This window comes from Bombus huntii, unplaced genomic scaffold, assembly GCF_024542735.1.
Source record: "Bombus huntii isolate Logan2020A unplaced genomic scaffold, iyBomHunt1.1 ctg00000233.1, whole genome shotgun sequence".
NCBI lineage: Eukaryota > Metazoa > Arthropoda > Insecta > Hymenoptera > Apidae > Bombus > Bombus huntii.
Window position 1 is genome coordinate 11,360 of NW_026099450.1, and position 5,577 is coordinate 16,936.

A 5,577-nucleotide genomic window follows, 5' to 3' on the forward strand; every position below is an offset into this window, starting at 1 on the left:
ATATATATCTCTTCATCCCGATGATCGAGAGAGAGTGCCACCTTCTCTTCGTATAATTCCGTAGCTGGAGGGTCGTCTCCTCCTTAAGAATATTTCTATTCGTGCCAACGGAGGTTGCCAAGCTCCCTGGCGTTTTCGTTTGTTAAAGTATATAGCTTGTTAATACGTCGTATATACTTTCGTCGATACAGGAGGAGTACGGCTCCTTACCGACCATTGTGATATATATTTCATAGTTTTTATATGTGTTCAAGTCAAATTCTTTTGGTATCGTATCGTTAATGATCCTTCCGCAGGTTCACCTACGGAAACCTTGTTACGACTTTTACTTCCTCTAAATGATCAAGTTTGGTCATCTTCCCGGTAACATCGGCAATGCTTATCACATTGGCCGCGCACCAGTCCGAAGACCTCACTAAATCATTCAATCGGTAGTAGCGACGGGCGGTGTGTACAAAGGGCAGGGACGTAATCAACGCGAGCTTATGACTCGCGCTTACTGGGAATTCCTCGTTCATGGGGAATAATTGCAAGCCCCAATCCCTAGCACGAAGGAGGTTCAGCGGGTTACCCGGGCCTTTCGGCCAGGGAAAACACGCTGATTCCTTCAGTGTAGCGCGCGTGCGGCCCAGAACATCTAAGGGCATCACAGACCTGTTATTGCTCAATCTCGTGCGGCTAGAAGCCGCCTGTTCCTCTAAGAAGATTTGTTTGTACGTTGGTAGTAAAAACCCACCGACCGAAGCCGGGGGCCTTCGAGATACCATAAGTTACGTCTATTTAGCAGGCTAGAGTCTCGTTCGTTATCGGAATTAACCAGACAAATCGCTCCACCAACTAAGAACGGCCATGCACCACCACCCACCGAATCAAGAAAGAGCTATCAATCTGTCAATCCTTCCGGTGTCCGGGCCTGGTGAGGTTTCCCGTGTTGAGTCAAATTAAGCCGCAGGCTCCACTCCTGGTGGTGCCCTTCCGTCAATTCCTTTAAGTTTCAGCTTTGCAACCATACTTCCCCCGGAACCCAAAAGCTTTGGTTTCCCGGAAGCTGCCCGCCGAGTCATCGGAGGAACTTCGGCGGATCGCTGGCTGGCATCGTTTATGGTTAGAACTAGGGCGGTATCTGATCGCCTTCGAACCTCTAACTTTCGTTCTTGATTAATGAAAACATTTTTGGCAAATGCTTTCGCTTCTGTCCGTCTTGCGACGATCCAAGAATTTCACCTCTAACGTCGCAATACGAATGCCCCCATCTGTCCCTATTAATCATTACCTCGGGGCTCCGAAAACCAACAAAATAGAACCGAGGTCCTATTCCATTATTCCATGCACACAGTATTCAGGCGAAGGTAGCCTGCTTTAAGCACTCTAATTTGTTCAAAGTAAACGTATCGGCCCACCTCGACACTCAGTGAAGAGCACCGCGATGGGATATTAGTTGGACCGCCCGCGAGGAGCTAAGCCCACCGATAGGACGTACCACATAATGCCAGTTAAACACCGCGAGCGGTGAACCGACACTGTGACACACAGATTCAACTACGAGCTTTTTAACCGCAACAACTTTAATATACGCTATTGGAGCTGGAATTACCGCGGCTGCTGGCACCAGACTTGCCCTCCAATTGGTCCTCGTTAAAGGATTTAAAGTGTACTCATTCCGATTACGGGGCCTCGGATGAGTCCCGTATCGTTATTTTTCGTCACTACCTCCCCGTGCCGGGAGTGGGTAATTTGCGCGCCTGCTGCCTTCCTTGGATGTGGTAGCTGTTTCTCAGGCTCCCTCTCCGGAATCGAACCCTGATTCCCCGTTACCCGTTACAACCATGGTAGGCGCAGAACCTACCATCGACAGTTGATAAGGCAGACATTTGAAAGATGCGTCGCCGGTGCTAGATGACCATGCGATCAGCACAAAGTTATTCAGAGTCACCAAAACAAACGATGGACGGACAGACGAGCCATCCGCCACCGATTGGTTTTGATCTAATAAAAGCATTCCTACCATCTCTGGTCGGAATCTGTTTGCATGTATTAGCTCTAGAATTACCACAGTTATCCAAGTAAATGTAGGTATGATCTAAGAAACCATAACTGATTTAATGAGCCATTCGCGGTTTCACCTTAATGCGGCATGTACTGAGACATGCATGGCTTAATCTTTGAGACAAGCATATGACTACTGGCAGGATCAACCAGGGATCTTATTCGTATAACAATTCTTATAAATTTCGTTTAAGTTCTCTTCGTGTCGTAGGTGGGACGTAAGCACCGTACGACGAGACTTTTCGTTCTTAAGATAGATATATCTATAAAATATATCTCCTAGCGACGTTCGAGATACACCCATAGTTCAGTAATAATCTTCGAACGCCGCTCGCAGCCACTTTGTAATTCTCAACTCCACCTCCTCTCTTCTCTCTCTCTCTCTCTCTCATAGTCTTATATAAAATGTTTAGAATCGTACTTCTAAAGGAACATTTCCATAATGCTGTCTTCGTGTAAAAAGACTTATTAGAATATCTTAGCGGTAAAGCACGTATACGCACCTCACGCTGAACGAACAAGCGCGTATCCCAGTGCGTCGCGCTGGACATACCGTAAGAATATTCTTTCAATCGGTAGAACATTTTCGGCAGAAGACATACTACGCAAAGATAGTACGCTCCTACCGCCTCATCGGATACTTCTGCGAAAGCAGAAGTTTTTATAGAAAGCAGACGGTTATACTCTTTTGAATGAATCGATGCTCAGTTAGTACAAGCACACACGCATCTAACAATTTTTGTTAGAATACGTACACACAGGTCACCAGCTTCCCGACTCAGGGGAACCTTGCCACGATATTTGGTCATTACGTCCAGGACAGCGACCCGCGGCGCAGCAGTGTAGAGAAAAAACCAGAACGAGAACGGAGGAACAGTCGAGAAATAGCGTAAAATACACTAAGACTCGAGGAGCGGTGACTGAATTCTCAACCGAGGCCGTAGAATAGCCACGCGCTCAACGCTGTTCCGACCGAACCGTCCGGCTCGACGTCTCTCTTATAGATACGAAAGCGCCAGCCGGAAGGCCGGCGCCGGCCGGGCTAGCGGCCGCGCGCTTACGGTGCAAAACCTCCGTAGCAACGTACCGTTCGGAAGGGACGCTGGAACTTAGTCTCGCGAACGCTCGATCACTACTATACAAAGCCAATATCCAACCATCGAAATACATTACCAGACGTTTTATTAACATAATAGAAATGCATTTTTACCAAAAAATTAATTTTTTTTTTCACCGAAAAATTGCATCAGTAAACATACTCTTTTATCGAATACGGACAAAAAATAAGTTTATAATCAATTACAATACGTTAAAATAAGTAGAAATATGCAAAAAAATATATACCTTGTAACGTTAATTAACGAAAAAATTAGAAAAATATCCCAGTCGTGTCAGTTCGACGAACGCTAATTTTTTGAAAAAATCGATAAAAATGTTTAATCCCGACGTATTTAATAGAGATAGAACGATTCCCGTAAAAAAATTCATACCTTGTAACGCTTTTAAACGAATAAACTCGAAAAAACTTTTTCGCCCTCGGAATTTTTCTAAGTCCCAACGTACCGGCTCGGAATTTTTCTATGTTCCAACGACCGGTCGTGTCGGTCCAAACGTTTTTATATCCGTCTGCCGACGATATAAACGCTTAATCCCGACGTATTTTATCGAGTTATAACGATTTCTTGAAAAATATTCGTACGTTATAACGCTTTTTAACGAATTAATCGAAAAAGAGTGTTCGGTCCGAAAATTTTCTAAGTACGAACGACCGGCCGCATAGGTCCGTTTTTAAAAATCGTTCTCGGACGGAAATAAACCATTAATCCCGACGTATTTCGTCGAGTTACGTCGATTTATGCAAAAAAATTCATACCTTGTAACGCTTTTTAACGAATAAACTCGAAAAAACTTTTTCGCCCTCGGAATTTTTCTAAGTCCCAACGTACCGGCTCGGAATTTTTCTATGTTCCAACGACCGGTCGTGTCGGTCCAAACGTTTTTATATCCGTCTGCCGACGATATAAACGCTTAATCCCGACGTATTTTATCGAGTTATAACGATTTCTTGAAAAATATTCGTACGTTATAACGCTTTTTAACGAATTAATCGAAAAAGAGTGTTCGGTCCGAAAATTTTCTAAGTACGAACGACCGGCCGCATAGGTCCGTTTTTAAAAATCGTTCTCGGACGGAAATAAACCATTAATCCCGACGTATTTCGTCGAGTTACGTCGATTTATGCAAAAAAATTCATACCTTGTAACGCTTTTTAACGAATAAACTCGAAAAAACTTTTTCGCGCTCGGAATTTTTCTAAGTCCCAACGTACCGGCTCGGAATTTTTCTATGTTCCAACGACCGGTCGTGTCGGTCCAAACGTTTTTATATCCGTCTGCCGACGATATAAACGCTTAATCCCGACGTATTTTATCGAGTTATAACGATTTCTTGAAAAATATTCGTACGTTATAACGCTTTTTAACGAATTAATCGAAAAAGAGTGTTCGGTCCGAAAATTTTCTAAGTACGAACGACCGGCCGCATAGGTCCGTTTTTAAAAATCGTTCTCGGACGGAAATAAACCATTAATCCCGACGTATTTCGTCGAGTTACGTCGATTTATGCAAAAAAATTCATACCTTGTAACGCTTTTTAACGAATAAACTCGAAAAAACTTTTTCGCGCTCGGAATTTTTCTAAGTCCCAACGTACCGGCTCGGAATTTTTCTATGTTCCAACGACCGGTCGTGTCGGTCCAAACGTTTTTATATCCGTCTGCCGACGATATAAACGCTTAATCCCGACGTATTTTATCGAGTTATAACGATTTCTTGAAAAATATTCGTACGTTATAACGCTTTTTAACGAATTAATCGAAAAAGAGTGTTCGGTCCGAAAATTTTCTAAGTACGAACGACCGGCCGCATAGGTCCGTTTTTAAAAATCGTTCTCGGACGGAAATAAACCATTAATCCCGACGTATTTCGTCGAGTTACGTCGATTTATGCAAAAAAATTCATACCTTGTAACGCTTTTTAACGAATAAACTCGAAAAAACTTTTTCGCGCTCGGAATTTTTCTAAGTCCCAACGTACCGGCTCGGAATTTTTCTATGTTCCAACGACCGGTCGTGTCGGTCCAAACGTTTTTATATCCGTCTGCCGACGATATAAACGCTTAATCCCGACGTATTTTATCGAGTTATAACGATTTCTTGAAAAATATTCGTACGTTATAACGCTTTTTAACGAATTAATCGAAAAAGAGTGTTCGGTCCGAAAATTTTCTAAGTACGAACGACCGGCCGCATAGGTCCGTTTTTAAAAATCGTTCTCGGACGGAAATAAACCATTAATCCCGACGTATTTCGTCGAGTTACGTCGATTTATGCAAAAAAATTCATACCTTGTAACGCTTTTTAACGAATAAACTCGAAAAAACTTTTTCGCCCTCGGAATTTTTCTAAGTCCCAACGTACCGGCTCGGAATTTTTCTATGTTCCAACGACCGGTCGTGTCGGTCCAAACGTTT

At 43.3% G+C, this 5,577-nt stretch overlaps 1 non-coding gene across 1 annotated transcript; it reads right to left on the reverse strand.

Annotated features, from left to right (window-relative positions):
* Positions 1-279: 279 nt before the first annotated feature.
* On the reverse strand, positions 280-2,202 carry LOC126877747 (small subunit ribosomal RNA). The gene has a single exon (XR_007695293.1). It is a non-coding gene; the product is annotated as a small subunit ribosomal RNA (ribosomal RNA).
* Between the last annotated feature and the right edge of the window lie 3,375 nt (positions 2,203-5,577).